This window comes from Typopeltis vanoorti, chromosome 1 (assembly GCF_054136105.1).
Source record: "Typopeltis vanoorti isolate ZY-2024b chromosome 1, IOZ_Tvanoo_1.0, whole genome shotgun sequence".
Lineage (NCBI taxonomy): Eukaryota > Metazoa > Arthropoda > Arachnida > Uropygi > Thelyphonidae > Typopeltis > Typopeltis vanoorti.
In genome coordinates this window covers 191,509,692-191,527,529 of record NC_143549.1, presented here as the reverse complement: position 1 = coordinate 191,527,529, position 17,838 = coordinate 191,509,692, and the positions used below count along the sequence as shown (strand labels likewise).

General features: G+C 37.1%; 1 protein-coding gene across 2 annotated transcripts in view; it reads right to left on the bottom strand.

The window, feature by feature from the left end:
- The window catches only part of LOC150110724 (uncharacterized), a 239,215-nt gene that overhangs the window by 198,112 nt on the left and 23,265 nt on the right, over nucleotides 1-17,838 (bottom strand). The window lies entirely within an intron of this gene.

The following is a 17,838-nucleotide window of genomic DNA, read 5'->3' as shown; positions in this document are numbered from 1 at the left end:
GTTTACCTTTTTAGGTGCTATTGCGTAGTTCAGTCCTTCATTCAGTAGCATAAGTTCGCCGTTGTTCAGGGTGTGGCTTGATAGGTTAATCACATGGTTCTTGCTTGTCGGTGGTTGGTCGCTCCTTGTCTCCCTTGTTTGTTGTTCACTGTTGTTTATCGGGGAGGAAGTCCTCTGATTGGATGGATTCCTGTGATTAGCCGCCATATTTTGCCGTTGTTTCAAACTGTGGAATTTTCTCTCGAGTTTTTCTTTATTCTTTTCCAGGGTATGTTTTGTCGAATTGTCAGTAATTCTTCCAAGTGTTTGTAGAATGTCTGGATTAACATAGTTCGATAGTTCTGATTGTAATTTAGAAACCAGATTTTGTGTTGTAGCTAGGTTTTGGCGGGCTGATTGAATCTGTTCTCTAAGCATTGCTTTTTCTGTGCGGTCATAGATACGGAGTGCCTTAGCGGACGTAAATTTCTTGTTTAGCCTGATGCAGATCGGAATAAGGTTATTGTCTCTGCATCTTTTTATAAAGGCCAGCCGGTTGATCAAGAGAGAAATACGAATCTTTAGCTTACCATAGCGATTGCAGCGCTTGTGGGTATCATTTCCATGGATGATCTGAATCCTTTCTTTTGGGCTTACACGGTGATCTGAATGCATTTTTGAAAATTATGGAGACAACTACCGTGTTTGAATAAAAACTTCAGTTTAATATAACTAAATTCCACAATTCGACATTTCGACCTTTATGTCAAGGTCATCTTCTGGAGCATACAAACATACACAAGAAACAAGCTATACTACAATCAAACTGGTTCGTTAAAGACACTGACCAACCGCTACCACAATAGTTGGCCTGCCCTCTGGTAGAAAAAAAAAAAAAATTAAATTAAAAAATTAAATTAAAATTATACATCAACGCTAGAGTCCTATTATTTGTGTTGTCTACTATATACATATATTAACATCATTCCAGTTGCAGTGGAATGGTTTCTAATACTAGCGAATTGGCTAGAGTCCTGACTTATGTTGAATCTTTCATATTAGGTAGGCTGAATGTGTGCCATCCAGATCCTTGGAATTTTAATGCCATCTTTGTTATTGATATTTGGGTGGTTTATAAGGATTTCGCAGGATTCCTTAAATTTTCTTTCGTACCAGGTTTTTGTGCAGTGTAAGGAGCAGGTGCTTTTCCAGTTGATTTGGTGTAAGGTGAGGCCTGCTTCACCATAATGGTTATATTTAATGTGTCTAATGTGTTCTTTCTTGCGTATAGGGATTGTCCGTCCTGTTTCACCAATCTACGGTAAGTAAGGTACCAAGAAAACCATACAGAACACCATTTTTTCTTGAATAATGTTTGTTTATTTCATTCGAGCAGCTCTCAGATATGAACTATTAACTTTTATTCGCTTTAAAACTTTCTTGCATGTTCTTCTTTTCAATATGAAATTCAATTTTATCCTGTTCAAGACTAAATGGTGATTACTTCCAATTTCAAATCCTCTGTATACTTTAGTGTCCTGCACCAGGGAGAAAACATCACTATCTAGAAAAACATAGTCAATTTAACTTTTCTTATTCCTTGTCTCTTCTCTCCATGTGAATTTGTGCACATTTTTATGTTGGAACATTGTGTTAGTGATAACCATTCCATATCCTGAGAAGAAATCCAAGAGGTACTGACCATTATTATTAGCTTTGCTCTTTTCTCCAAATTTTCCCAAAATATTTTTGAATGTCTGACAATCAGTTCCTTCCCTGCTATGTAGATCCCCAATAAGGACAAACTTTTCATTTTTCTTTGTGTCAGTTGTTTTCTGTAAAGCCCAAAAAATTCCTCCACTTCTGCTTTAGTAGAACCTTCTGTGAGACAACAGACACAAATAAGTCTCATTGTCCAAATACCCATTCTGATATTTGCCCGCATTACTCTACTTGAAATTGCCTGCCATTCAATAAGATTAGCCTCGTATTTGATCTTGAATACTGTGACTACTCCTTCTTTTCCTTGATTTTCATTGCTTGAATATAACATTTTATATTTATTGCTCAGAAAGATCTCACCAGTTTTTGCCTTTTTTTGTTTCAGTCATCACTATTATGTTGATCTGGTACTTATCCAATTTCTCAGTTAGCTCCATTTCTTTGCCATTCAGACTTTTTATGTTGATAATACTGATCTTGAACTCTCAGGATGTTGAATTGGGGTGTTCTTTTCTTTTAGGCTTAAACGGTGATCTGAATGCATTTTTGAAAATTATGGAGACAACTACCGTGTTTGAATAAAAACTTTAGTTTAATATAACTAAAGTTTTTATAAAATCTTACGCCAATTATTAACAAGCCAAACTACTCTCTTAGAAACACTTCTTATTGGGACTTCATTATATATCACTATATAGTGAAGGGACTTCATTATATATCATTATATATTATATATATGTATTCTGAAGGAATGTGCCAGGGAGCGGACACCTGTCTTGACATATTTTTTTAATACGAGTCGTGCACTCGGTCAAGTCCCTAAGGAGTGGAAGGAGGGTAAGATTGTGCCACTTCATAAAGGAGATGATTGAACTCAAGCATCAAACTATAGGCCTATCTGTGTGTCAGGTGTTGTGGCTTAGTTGTTGGAAAAGCTAGTGAGAACTAGGATCTAGAGTTGGGTTGACAACAATGGTATTTTCTTTGATGGACAGCATGGATTTGCTATAGGGAGGTCATGTTTTAGTAATCTACTTACTTATCACAATAAAGTGACTGCTTCCTTGGACAGAGGGGAAGGATACACAGTAATATACTTAGATTTAGAAAGGCTTTTCATAGAGTACCTCATGATAAATTGATAGTCAAACTAGAGCAGATGGGGTTGGATATTAGATTAGTGCATTGGATTGTAGACTGGCTATCTGATAGGTATCAACAAGTTGTGTATGGGGGAGCGATATCCAGGAAAAGGAAAGTCACTAGTGGACTACCTCAGGGATCCGTTTTACGGCCATTACTGCTTAACTTGTATATTAATGATACAGGGTGAAGATTTGGATGGAGATATTCAGTTGTTTGCAAATGATGCAAAGTTGGGACGAACCATGAAGCATATTGCAGATGTTGTGGCCTTATAAGAAGACTTGAATAAATTAAGTGACTGGGCACAGAAATGGAGATGAATTCAATGTTGCAAAATGTAAGGTTTTAAAATATGGAAAACAAAGATGGGATGCAGAATTTATGCTTGGTGAGGATATACTGTTGGAGGTGGAAGAAATAAGAGATCTGGGGGTGATAGTGCATAAGGATCTAAAATTTAGGGGACACATAGGCAAAATTGTGAAGACCACACAAAGGGTTCTGGGAATGATGCTGAGGACACTGACCTGTAGAAGCAGGGAGATTCTTGTTCTGTTGTATAAAGCTTTGATTAGGTCACACATGGACTATTGTCCCCAGATTTGGTCACCTGGTTTTCAGAAGGATGAAGAGATGTTGGAAAGGGTCCAAAGGTGACTGACTAAGGTAGTTTCTGACTTCTGAAATGTCGAGTATGAAGAAAGATTGAGATGTAATTTGCAGAGTCTGGTGGACAGGAGAAAGAGGGGAGATATAATAGAGACTTACAAGTTAGTAAGGGGTTGTTATAGGATCAATGCTGGAGAAGTTCTACAGAAAATAGTGGGAGATGGGGGGAGAACCAGAGGTCATCCCTGGAAACTGTATAAAGAAGATGTGAGTAGGGGGTGAGAGGCAGGTTTTTTCGTGCAGAGTTGTTAATGATTGGAATGCCTTGCCTGAGATTGTGCTGTCTGCAAGGAGTTTGAACGTGTTCAAGGCACGGTATGATGAGCTGTGTGTGTGTGATAAAAGGACCTTCCAGATGAGTCTATGACTCCATGAGGTCTTGGGGTAAAAGTAATAATCTTCTCATTTTTGTAATAAGTTTATCTACCCTTTGCACTACATGTCCTATCCCTATAAACACTGGAAAATTTGTTTGTTAAGACTGCACCACCAGTATCGTTTCATTGGCATAAAACTCAGTAATATGGCCGGTTGACTTTTCTCTCTCTCTCTGATACAAATTCTTACAGTAAAATTTAACACAAACAGTCGCGGTCTAATAGCACTTGACTTCACACTTCTGCTATCTTATTTGGCTCCTGCTCTTAGGTTCACTTTTATTTAGGAACAGTGCATTGTAATTAGAAAGATAAGGCAGCACTCTATTGACAGATAAACAAAACACATTTTATTTACACTAGTATAAAACGTACATCAATCAAACAATAGAGGGGGTTGTCCTCTCTACTTATCTGTTAAACCTTCAGCATAAAGAGAAACTTTTTTAACTTCAATACTAAATAATTTCCTTGAACAAATTACTTATTTACTCTCTGCTTATAAATTCAACTTACTTAAAACCTTAGTCTATTCATAGGAGGTGAGCTAACTATGCCAAGTTATTTAACAAATCTTATGCCAATTATTAACATGCCAAACAACTCTCTAATAGACAATTCTTATTACTATTAATTTAATTCTTATCAGTCCATCTATAACTTATCTCCTAGATTACAAAAGGAATGTACAACAAAAGATGGAACAAACTTAGAGAGGCTCTGTGTTGCACACTAATCCAAGGTCTTTCACTAAAGTCTCTATACTTTTCCTATCATCTCAGGCCTAAGATTTCCTTCTGGAGTGTCTTGCTACAGCAGCATTTCGTCAGGATAGTGGCGGGCTTTGGACTGAATCTCCGGCACTCGAATAGCTCAGGGAAGAGGTTTCAGCACACGGCAAATTCTCCGACGCTTGAAGTTTGCTCTGCGGCTATTGGCTTCAGTTGACCTCCCGCAGTAAAAGACATCCAACTGACACTGCCTCGGGTATTTATTTACATTGCCATTTCTCTCATCGTCCCCATTGGTTTCTCCTCTGGCTTCGCCGTAATGTCCCGTCCTCCGGATCCTACTCCCGATATATCTGCCTTTAACTAGCGATATTTTTCTATCGATCTTCAATGCCTTTTTATTTCACCATCTCCGGGGACCTTGCATGAAGTGTTGAGACCCCTGAAGAATACGGCACGATTCTTTGATCTTCAGTTTCGACTGACCCGTTCTTTCTTCTCTTGATATACTACACAAATCCAATTAGACAGACCCTGGAACTACTTGTGAATTTCACCGTCCCTTTTCAGAATGATCTTGATGGTGTGCATACACAGAGCACATAAACAATGGTTTCAAAAGCGCAATGTTAAAAATAGCACATAGGTTGCAGTGACATATTCTTTAGTTTCTAGCAAACTTTACCCTTTCTTTGTTTACTATGTTTTGGCCAGGTTATGTTTAACATAGAATTAAGCATGTTCGTCTTACAAAAATGTTGTTTTCATAATACAATCTTTATACAAAAATTGTTATTCTTAATTCACAAACTTTTCAGATGTGACCTCTGTAAAGGTTGATGTAAAGCGCTTGTAAAATTCCAAGCTACATCGAATTTTGCAGTATCATTTAAGTTGTAATTCAGCAGTTAGAATTGAGGGAAGTACAGGAAGATGGTTTAATGTTAAATCTAGTGTTAGACAATAATGTACATTATCCCCTCTGTTATTCATTATCTATGTGGATTACATTATGACGGAAAGTGGTATTAAACCTGATATCAAAATTGGCGATGTTAATGTCAGCTCTTTGCTTTATGTGGATGATGTCTAAATAACTTCGCTACAAGTCTGCAAGATTCCCTGACTAGAATGAATAACTGTGGTATGATCAGCAACAACAAGACAATGAAAATAGGCAGAGACATTGAAAATATCAACTGCACTGTGAATGGAGAACCTATAGAACAAGTAAAGCATTTCAGCTACTTAGGTGCAATTTTTAATGAAGATGGTAAATTAAATATGGAAATAGACAACGGAATTCACAAAGCTGGTATGGAAGGAAGTCAAATGGATAAATTTATATGGAATAACACAGTAATTAGACAAACCACTAAATTATGTATATAAGACAGTGTTCAAACCAATTTTAACTTATGGATCTGAGAGCTGGGTTGGAGTAAGTAAAACACTTGACCAAAGACTAGAGACTGCAGATACAAGAGTCCTGAAAAAGATTAGGGGCATGAACAGATGGCTTCAATGAAAATATATTAAAACCAAGGATACTTGGAAAGAACTTGACATTGTTAGCATCCAGGAATGTGTTAGCAGAGCTAATCTCATGTGATATGGTCACAAACAGAACAGGAGAGGAAAGATTAGAAACAGGAGTTTTCTCTGCCAGGTTAGCAAGAAAAAGACTTAGAGGAAGAGAAGACCAAGATATAGGTGGATTGATACAGTAAAAAGTGCCTTGAAGACAGAAATATAAGATCTGATAATGTTGCAGTTTTGACAGATAACAGATTGATTTGGAGGAAAATTGTTGATAGGAAGTTATTAATGGTGTAATTTTTTCATGTAGTACTAATCATAATACCCCATACACCCGCTCCCCCGTGAGGGTGCATATCACTAATTCGATGATGACAAAAAAAAAAAATATATACTTCAACTGACATAAATCAACAAAATCAACCGATTTATATAATGCATAATATTTTTAAAGGAAATTATATAAAAAATCATCAAAAAAACCTGAAATGAAAAAAAGGTAGACGGAGTAAACGACATTTGACCAGAAATATGGTAGCAGAAAATTTTATAGAAGTTGGAATGAATAATTCAAAAGGATAACTGGCTAGAAATTCAAATTGAAGATGATTAATCAATTAATGATCTAATAGTAACCATTTATAAAAAGTGAAATAATTCAAACACAAAAAGTACATACGAATGTTTCTACTACATTTTCTTAGTAAGATTCATGTGGGCATATTATTATTATTATTATTAAAACAAGACCTCATGGAGTCAAAGACTCTTCTAGGAGGTCCTTTTATCTTACACACACATCTCATCATACCGTGTCTTAAACACATTCAAACTACTTGCAGACACCACGCTCTCAGGCAGGGCATTCCAATCACTCACAACTCTGCACGAAAAAAACCTGCCTCTCACTCCCTTACTCACACCCTCCTTATACAGTTTCCAGGGATGACCTCTGGTTCTCCCCTGATCTCCCACTATTCTCTGTAGAACTTCTCCACCATTGATCCTATAACAACCCCTTACCAACTTGTAGGTCTCTATCATATCTCCCCTCTTCCTTCTCTCCACGAGACTCTGCAAATTACATCTTTTCAATCTTTCCTCATACTCAACATTCCAGAGGTCAGAAACTACCTTAGTCATTCGCCTTTGGACCCTTTCCAACATCTCTTCATCCTTCTGAAAACCTGGTGACCAAATCTGGGCACAATAGTAAAAGTGTGGCCTAATCAAAGCCTTATACATTGGAACAAGTATCTCCCTACTTCTATATGTCAGTGTCCTCCGCATCATTCCCAGAAGTCTTTGTGTTGTCTTCACAATTTTTGCGATGTGTCCCCTAAATTTTAGATCCTTATCCACTATCAGCCGCAGATCTCTTATTTCCTCTACTTCCAACAATATATTCTCACCAAGCATAAATTCTGCATCCCATCTTTGTTTTCCAAATTTTAAAACCTTACATTTTGCAACATTGAACTCACATCCCCATTTGCTTGCCCAATCACTCAATTTATTCAAGTCTTCTTGCAAGGCCAAAACATCTTCACTACTCTTTATGGTTCGTCCCAACTTTGCTTCATCTGCAAACAACTGAATATCTCCATCCAAATCTTCACCAATATCATTAATATATAAGTTAAATAGTAATGGCCCTAAAACAGACCCCTGAGGCACTCCACTAGTGACTTTCCTTTTCCTGGATATTGCACCCCCGTACACAACTTGTTGATACCTATCAGATAGCCAGTCTCCAATCCAATGCACTAATCTAATATCCAACCCCATCTGCTCTAGTTTGACTGTCAACTTATCATGAGGTACTCTATCAAAAGCTTTTGCGAAATCCAAGTATATTACTGTGTATCCTTCTCCTCTGTCCAAGGAAGCAGTCACTTTATTGTAATAAGTAAGTAGATTACTAAAACATGACCTCCCTTTAGCAAATCCATGCTGTCCATCAAAGATTATACCATTGTTGTCAACCCAACTCTGGATCCTAGTTCTCACAAGCTTCTCCAACAACTTAACCACAACACCTGACACACAGATAGGCCTATAGTTTGAAGCTTGAGTTCGATCACCTCCTTTATGAAGTGGCACAATCTTGCCCTCCTTCCACTCTTCAGGAACTTGACCAAGTGCAAGACTCGTATTAAAAAAATATGTCAAGGCAGGTGTCAACTCTCTAGCACACTCCTTCAGAATACGTGGTGATATATTATCAAGTCCCACAGCCTTATTTACATCTAGTTTACTCAACTCCCCAAACACCTCTTGCTCACTTACAGTCAGTCTCTCCTCCCCATCATCAACTGCTCTTAATCTCTCCATGAAGTCACATTCACAAGATTGAAAGATCTTTATGAATTGCTCATTAAGTATCTCCACAACACATTCTGCAACAGCTGTCTTTATACCATTTCCTCCAATCAATGTCATCCTTCCATAATCATTCTTTCTTTTGCTGGCTACATATCGAAAGAACTCCCTAGGATTCTTTTTGGCTTCATTAGCTAACTGCTGTTCATACCTCTCTTTAGCTACTCTCACCAACCAAGTCACCCTCCTTGGCTGGTCTTTGTAGACCCATGAAATTGGTTACTTCCACTTCTCTTATGCTGTCTCCACAATGCCTTTTTTTTCTGTATTGCATGCTTAATCTCTTTATTCATCCATCTCACACCTACCTTATTTAACCTTCTCACCCGTGGTATACATTTAGACATTGCATCTACTAAATAGTTTTTGAAAATCCCCCAAGCTGCATTGATCTCTTTTCCAGCTAACTCCTCATTCCATGCTACATCTGCAAGCTTTCTCCTGAGCTCTTCATAATCACCCCCCCCTTGTGGTTCCACATATACCCTTTTTTCACAGGGGTCCTTGCACTGCTGGCAACCACCCAGGTAATCACCTCATGGTCACTTTCACCAATTGGTGGATGATTTGACACCTCATTTATAATTACATCCTCCGATGAGATGACCAAATCCAAGACCCTTAATCCTCGTGTGCCCTCTGTTACATACTGTCTGAGGTAGTTATCCCTCAAAAACTCAAGAAACTCATTTTCTTTACTTCCAGTCGCTATCTCTTCATTCCAGTCTATATTGCCATAATTAAAATCACCCATAATGATCACCCTTTTCTTATTTGCTTGGCTTATTTGACTATACATTTCACTATCACCACCATCCACATTACCAGGTCTATAACAACATCCCACCAAGTATTTGATTCTATTCACCTCTATCTCACACCATACTGCCTCAAAACCACTGGCTCTATTTCCCTCTTGCATCTCTACCTTGTATGGACATAACTCTTTCTCTATCATCAATAGCACTCCCCCTCCCTTTTTATCCCTTCTATCCTCACGAAACACATCATACCTTTCCATCTCCATGTTCATCAAATTTTCCATCAAATATTCCATATTTGAGAAGAGGCTAGAAAAAAGTGTGAATGAAAGATAAATAGTACCTAGATCAGATTTTTAATTTAACACACAGAAAATCTTGGGAAAATAACAAGGCCTTATACTTTGTAAAGATCTTTGTCCATTGTGATCATCAAATTTCTGATATGTACCCTGAATGGGTGTACAGGATATGATAGTACTATATGAAAAACTTGCATCATTACTAACTTCCTATCTACAATTTTTCTGCAAATCAATCTGTTGGCTGTCAAGACTGCAACCATATAAGATCTAATATTTCTATCTTCTAAGACACGTTTTACTGTATCAATCCACTTATATCTTGGTCTTGCTCTGGGACTTTTTCTTGCAACCTGGCAGAGATTAACTCTGCCAGGTTGGCAAGAAATTAGCTCTGCTAACACATTCCTGGATACTAACAATCTTAAGCTCTTTCCTAATATCCTCATTTTTAATATGATAATGCCACTGATGTCATCTGTTCATGCCTCTAATCTTTCTCAGGACTCTCATACCTGTGGTCTTTGGTCAAGGGTTTTATTTCTAACCCAGCTCTCAGATCCATAAGTTAAAACTGATTTGATCATTTATATAGTTAATATAGTTAATTTAGTGTTTTGAATAATCTCTCTCTTATTCTATATAAATTTATTCAGTTCACTTCCTACCATAGCGGCTTTACTGATTCTGTTATCTATTTCCATATTTAATTTACCATCTTCACTAAAAATCGTGCCAAAGTGGCTGAAATGTTTTAATTGTTCTATAGGTTCTCCATTCACAATGCAGTTGACATTTTCAGTGATTCTGCCTATTTTCATTGTTTTTGTCTTCTTATTGCTAACCTTTATACCAAATCTATTACAACAGTTATTATATTTAATTATAGAAGCTTACAGACTTGTACTGGATGTATTTAGAAGTATAATATCATCTGCATAAAGTAAAGAGCTGAGATTAACATCTCCAATTTTGGTGTCAGATTTAATACTTCATATTAAGTAATTCTTTCATAATGTACATCCTTGTCTGAAGCCTGCTCTATGCAGTGCAGCCTCTGTAAGACTTTTATACCTCATTACTTGGGCATTTCTGGTTGAATATCATCTACTCCCGTTGCCTTTCCACATTTCAAGCTTTTGATGGTTTTTTCCCAATTGCATGCCTGTTCAGTCTTTTTTACTACTGTTCTGTCAATTATAGTTTTATTTAGCAACTTTTCAAAGTAATTACCCCATGCATCAAAGATATCTTTTTCACCAGTTTTCATATAACCTTTATCATCTCCAATTCCTTTACTGCACTCTTTCCTCCATTTCTGAGCTTTTTTCAACTGCCTCCAGAATATTTTGTTACTCTCTTCATATTTAATTTCTATGTTCTTACCAGTCTTCCCATGACTTTTGTTTAGCTAGTTTTACATAGTGTTTAGTTTTCTTACATTTGTCTCTGTATTCTCTAAGAGCATAAGCTGACTTATTTACCAGGAACCTTTGACATGCTTTTTTCTTTTCCTTCACTGTCTCTTTAACTTCCTGTATCCACCAGGGAGTTCTTATTTTTCTATCCTTGCAGACAACCTCACCACATGACTCTCTGGATGAATCAATCTATGTTTTCTTCAGGATTGAATGAGAACAGGGACCAAATCTCCAAGGTTCGGTTCCTGTTCTCAAACTCTTTCATTTTTTCTTGAATATTTTTTGTGCACTTTAGTCGAGCAGCTCTCAGATGTGAACCAAAAAATTTTATTCAATTTAAGACTTTCTTACACGTTCTTCTTTTCAATATGAAATGTAATTTTATCCTACTCAAGACTAAATGGTGACCTCTTCCAATTTCAAATCCTCTGTACACTCTAATGTCCTGAACCAGTGAGAAAACATTACTACCAACATAGTCTATGACAATTTTCTTATTCCTCTCTTCTCTCCATGTGAATTAGTGTACATTTTTATGTTGGAACATGGTGTTAGTAATAACCAGTCCATGTCCAGAGCAGAAATCCAACAGTTATTGGCCATTATTATTAGCTTTGCTCTTTTATCCAAATTTTCCGAAAATATATTTTTGTATGTATGACAATTATTTCCCACTCCGCTAGTTAGATCCCCAACAAGGACCAACTTTTCCTTTTTCATTGTGTCAGTTGCTTTCTCTAAAGCCTCAAAAAATTCCTCCACTTCTACCTTAGTAGAATCTACTGTGGACCCATAGGCACAAATAAGTCTCATCGTCCAGTTCCCTATTCTGATATTTGCCCACATCACTCTACTTGATATTGGCTGTCATACAGCTTTGACCCTTAAGCACCCTGAAATTCCTTTCTATAGAGTTTTAAAATAAATTTTTAATTTTCACATTTTATTTGTTAAAGTAAACAGTAACATATAAGTAACAAAAACTGAAGGGAGTCATGAATTATTATACCATGTTTTCTGAACAAAAAAAAAAAAAAAACAGAATCCAACTTGCAATACTAAATGCACTCTTTCTTAGCATGAATGATAAGGTCAGATACTTTAATTAAAGTGCTTATCCTTACATGTCCTGTTCAACGTATGTGAACAAACATATGTTTCAACTGTATTGATATTGAAACTGTACGTGCATAAATAAAATTACTGGATGGGAAAAAGTGAGATTTGTTTGATGCAGAATTTTTTCACTATATTTACATTTCTGAATATGTCTATTTTACTCAATATCAGGAAGGATAGAGCATCATTATGCAGCATTTACTGGATCACATGCTTTATTTCTAGAATCAGCTCCACTTGTTTCAACACTGTCTTTTATTATTATTATTATTACCATCCTAAGACCTCATGAAGTCAAAGACTCATCTGGGAGGTCCTTTTATCACACACACTCAGTTCATCACACCGTGTTTTAAACACATTCAAACTCTTTCCAGACACCACATTCTTGGGCAAGGCATTCCAATCATTCACAACTCTGCACGAAAATAAACCTACCTCTCACTCCCCTACCCACACCCTCTTTATACAGTTTCCAGGGTTTACTCTGGTTCTACCCTGATCTCCCACTATTCTCTGTAAAACTTCTCCAGCATTGATCCTATGACAACCCCTTACTAACTTGTCTCTATCATATCTCCCCTCTTTCTTCTATCCACCAGACTCTGCAAATTACATCTTCTCAATCTTTCCTCATACTCGACATTCCAGAGGTCAGAAACTACCTTAGTCAGTCACCTTTGGACCCTTTCCAACATCTCTTCATCCTTCTGAAAACCCGGTGACCAAATCTGGGGACAGTAGTCCATGTGTCGCGTAATCAAAGCCTTATACAACGGAACTAGAATCTCTCTATTTCTACACGTTAGTGTCCTCCGCATCATTCCCAGAAGCCTTTGTGTTGTCTTCACAATTTTGGCGATGTGTCCCCTAAATTTTAGATCCTTATCCACTATCACCCCCAGATCTCTTATTTCCTCTACCTCCGACAATATATTCTCACCAAGCATAAATTCTGCATCCCATCTTTGTTTTCCAAATTTTAAAACCTTACATTTTGCAACATTAAACTCACATCCCCCATTTCCGTGCCCAATCACTAAATCTATTCGAGTCTTCCTGTAAGGCCACAACATCTTCACTACACTTCATGGTTGGTCCCAACTTTGCATCATCTGCAAACAACTGAATATCTCCACCCAAATCTTCACCTATATCATTAATATACAAGTTAAACAGCAATGGACCAAAAAACTGACCCCTGAGGCACTCCACTAGTGACTTTCCTTTTCCTGGATATTGCACCCCCATACACAACTTGTTGATACCTATCAGATAGCCTGTCTCCAATCCAATGCACCAATCTAATATCCAACCACATCTGCTCTAGTTTGACTGTCAACCTATCAAAAGCCTTCCTTTTCCTCTGTCCAAGGAAGCAGTCACTTTATTGTAATAAGTAAGTAGATTAGTAAAACATTACCTCCCTTTAGCAAATCCATGCTGTCCATCAAAGATAATACCATTGTGGCCAACCTAACTCTGGATCCTAGTTCTCACAAGCTTCTCCAACAAAGTAACACAACACCTGATACACAGATAGGCCTATAGTTTGATGCTTGAGTTCGATCACCTCCTTTATGAAGTGGCACAATCTTGCCCTCCTTCCACTCCTTAGGAACTTGACCGAGTGCAAGATTCATATTAAAAAAATATGTCAAGGCAGATGTCAACACCCTGATACATTCTTTCAGAATACGTGCTGATATATTATCAAGTCCCACAGCCTTATTAATCTAGTTTACTCAACTCCCCATACACCTCTTGATTACCTACAGTCAGTCTCTCCTCCCCCATCATCAACTGCTCTCAATCCCTAAATGAAGTCACATTCACAAGATTGAAAGATCTTTATGAACTGCTCATTAAGTATCTCCACCACACATTCTGCATCGGCTGTCTTTATACCATTTTCTCCAATCAATGTCATCCTTCCATAATTATTCTTTCTTTTGCTGGCTACATATTGAAAGAACTCCTTAGGATTCTTTTTGGCTTCATTAGCCAACTGCTGTTCATAACTCTCCTTAGCTACCCTCACCAACCAAGTCACCCTCCTTGCTTGGTCTTTGTAGACCTCATGGAATTGGTTATTTCCACTTCACTTATGCTGCCTCCACAATGCCCTTTTTCTCTGTATCCACGCTTAATCTCTTTATTCATCCATCTTACACCCACCTTATTTAACCTTCTCACCCTTGGAATTCATTTAGACATCGCATCTACTAAAGAGTTTTTGAAAATCCCCCAAGCTGCATTGATCTCTTTTCCAGCTAACTCCTCATTCCATGCTACACCTGCAAGCTGTCTCCCGAGCTCTTCATAATCACCCCCCTTTGTAGTTCCACATATACTCTTTTCTCACAGAGGTCCTCGCACTGCTAGCAACCACCCAGGTAATCACCTCATGGTCACTCTCACCAATTGGTGGATGATTTGACACCTCATTTACAAGTACATCCTCTGATGAGCTCACCAAATCCAAGACCCTCAATCCTCATGTGCCCTCTGTTACATACTGTTTGAGGTAGTTATCCATCAAAAACTCAAGGAACTCATTTTCTTTACTTCCAGTTGCTATCTCATCATTCCAGTCTATATTGCCATAATTAAAATCACCCATAATGATCACCCTTTTCTTATTTATTTGGCTAATTTGATTGTACATTTCATTATCACCACCATCCACATTACCTGGTCTATAACAACATCCCACCGGGTATTTGATTACATTCACCTCTATCTCACATCATACTGCCTCAAAACCACTGGCACTATTTCCCTCTTGCATCTCCACTTTATATGGACATAACTCTTTCTCTATCATCAATAGCACTCCCCTCCCTTTTTACCCCCTCTGTCCTCACGAAACACATCATACCCTTCCATCTCTATTCCTGTCAGGATGTCATCCTCTTCCAACCATGTCTCACTTATTCCGACAATCTTTGGGTGAACAGACGTAATTAGTGCAACCATTTCATCTGCATTGTTCCTTATACTTCTAGCATTTGTATACAAACACAACAGCTCATTTCTAGATCTACAGCTAGTTCCACTGATACTACCACTCACTCGATGTGATCTCTCCATGCTCGACTGGGGCCATCTCCCTTTCTGCTTCTTCATTTTAAAACCCTTTTCAATTCCAACTGTTTCCTCTTGATCCCTGGTCATCCCACTCCTTTCCTGCCTACACACGCTCACCTCCTCTTGGAGCATCCACCTTTCTCATGCTGTGTACCCGTGTCCACCCTGAGCCTTCCCGTTTCCCTGCTCCTCTTGCACACCCATTCTCTCATTTTCTGTATTCATACCACTCACTTCACTCACTTTTATATAGCTATTATAACTAATTCTTCACTAACTCTACAAATATTTATTTATTGACTTTACAGAGATGTTCCTTATGGAAGAGAGTTGTGAGACCTTTTTACATCTTCAAATTTAAACTAAACATCATCAAATTCCTGCCATGTGCCCTCAAGGGATGTACAGGATATGATAGTACTACATGAAAAATTTACATCATACAACTTCAGATCTACAATTTTCCTCCAAATCATCAAGATGACTTCCACATTATGAGATCTTATATTTGTATCTTCTAAGGCACTTTTTACGGTATCAATCCACCTATATCTTGGTCTTCCTCTGGGTCTTTTTCCTGCCAACCTGGTAGAGAACACTTCTTTTGATAATCTTTCTTCTACCATTCTGTTTAAGTGACCATACACCTGAGATTAGCTCAGCTAACACATTCCTGGATGCTGACAAAGTCAAGTTCTTTCCTAATATCCTCATTTTTAATATGATATTGCCATCTATTCTTGCCCCTAATCTTTTTCAGGACTCATACATGCAGTCTCTAGTCTTTGGTCAAGTGTTTCATTCCTAACCCAGCTCTCAGGTCCATAAGTTAAAATTGGTTTAAACACTGTCTTGTATATGACTAACTTCTCTCTCCTATTCCACATAAATTTATTCAGTTGAATTCCTACCATACCAGCTTTGTTGATTCTCCTGTCTATTTCGATATTTAATTTATCATCTTCACTATAAATCATGCCTTAGTAGCTGAAATGTTTTACTTGTTCTATAGGTTCTCCATTCACAATGCAGTTGATATTTTCAGTGCTTCTGCCTATTTTTCTTGTCTTTGACTTGTTATTGCTGACCTCTGTACTATATCTATTACAACAGTTATTCAATTTAGTCAGGGAATCTTGCAGGCTTGTAGCGGATTTATTTAGAAATATAACATCATACGCATAAAGCAAAGAACTGACATTAATATCTCCAATTTTGATATCAGGTTTAATACCACCTTCCTTCATAATGTGATCCATATAGATAATGAATAACAAACAGGATAATGTATCCTTGTCGGACACCAGATTTAATATTAAACCATCTTCCTGTACTTTCTTCAATTCTAACTGCTGACTTACAACTCAAATAAAGACTAAGTATTGCTTGATATAATGCTCCTTTGACACCATATAAATGTAGTATTTTGAATAGCTTCTCTTGGCACCTTATATGCCTTTTCCAGATCTACAAAACATAAATACAGATCTTTGTTATATTCCCGTGATTTCTTAACTATTTGTCGTAAAGTGAAAATCAGTTCCTGATAGCCTCCATTTGGCCTGAATCCAGCTTGTTCTTCACCAAGCTTTCCTTCCACAATCCATTTAAACTAAACATTGATTGAATTAAACTGAACAGCATCATGCAGTCTGAAAACAAAAACAATTTCAAATGAACACTGAACTAAAGTCTGCCAGATCTTTTGGCTTTCAGTTATCCCCTCTATGGAAAAAATTATTGTATCAATCTATTAATTTGTAATTTATTATTTTCTTAGTTTTAAATTAAGAATTTTATTGAGTGGCTGTTGTCTTTGTTATGTTATGGTGGTGCTTTTATAAATGTTATTTGTATTTGAATTGTATATTCAATTTTTATTGAACTGAAGATGTTTTCGATAGTAAGGCAAATTCTACATCATGTATCAATCAACGCTATGAATCATTCAGCAATATCTATCTAGTACAGTAATAACAAAACTCACAAATTACCCATACTTCATGTTTAAACCAATACATTTCTTGCACCCAAGGATAAGCTGATAGGAATTTCTTTAATGGATGTACTATATCATTCCTTTGCTGCAACCCCAGGAGCAATGAAGATATTTGTATTTCAAGAAATGTCTGTGGAAATTTATGTGGTCATTGTGAGAGCAAGAGGAAAAAACCATGACAGGGGAAAACCCTGCCATTTCTGAATGAAGCCACTTTTGGTTAAAAATCATCCAGAAACCCTGCTCTTTCAAATAAAAGGGCAATATTGTAATCAACTGCTCTAACAGTACTCTTAACTACTACAATCAAATATATTTGAAACTAATTCCTGTGATTTTGTCATGATTCTAATGACAAAATCAGAGGAATTAGTTTCCCCCACAGCCAAATTCTGAATAAATCAGTGCTGCAAGGAAAATGAAATTAACCATGAGTAATCCTGTGGCCACAAGTAACAGATTCACGCCACCACCTGTACATATACTAAACATATTCAACACACAGCTAATTTCTGCATTCATTACATTATCATTCTTTTTTTCTCATGGATTTAAAGCTGGCATGTTGAACTATACTAAATTAGACAATCAATATACATAA